The following is a 273-nucleotide window of genomic DNA, read 5'->3' on the forward strand; positions in this document are numbered from 1 at the left end:
TCGATATGGGCGTGGCCCAAGTCACGAAAAAGGTCAATGTCAAAAATCTACAATATTCAAAAAAAGGTCACCTTCATAGAGTGGTCAATGTCCTAAAAAAATGTCCAGGAAAAAAGGAGTAAGCATAAGATAAAGACAGGAAAGCCAAAATATTGAACGAAAGCGAAAGACAGATGATCAAGACCGGAAAAGCATTAATAATATAGGTCTGGGTTTGAAGAGTCTCCAATCAAGTTCAGTAACATAAAAGACACATGTCTCAAAAATATCCCA

Source organism: Penaeus monodon, chromosome 27, assembly GCF_015228065.2.
Source record: "Penaeus monodon isolate SGIC_2016 chromosome 27, NSTDA_Pmon_1, whole genome shotgun sequence".
NCBI classification, from domain to species: domain Eukaryota; kingdom Metazoa; phylum Arthropoda; class Malacostraca; order Decapoda; family Penaeidae; genus Penaeus; species Penaeus monodon.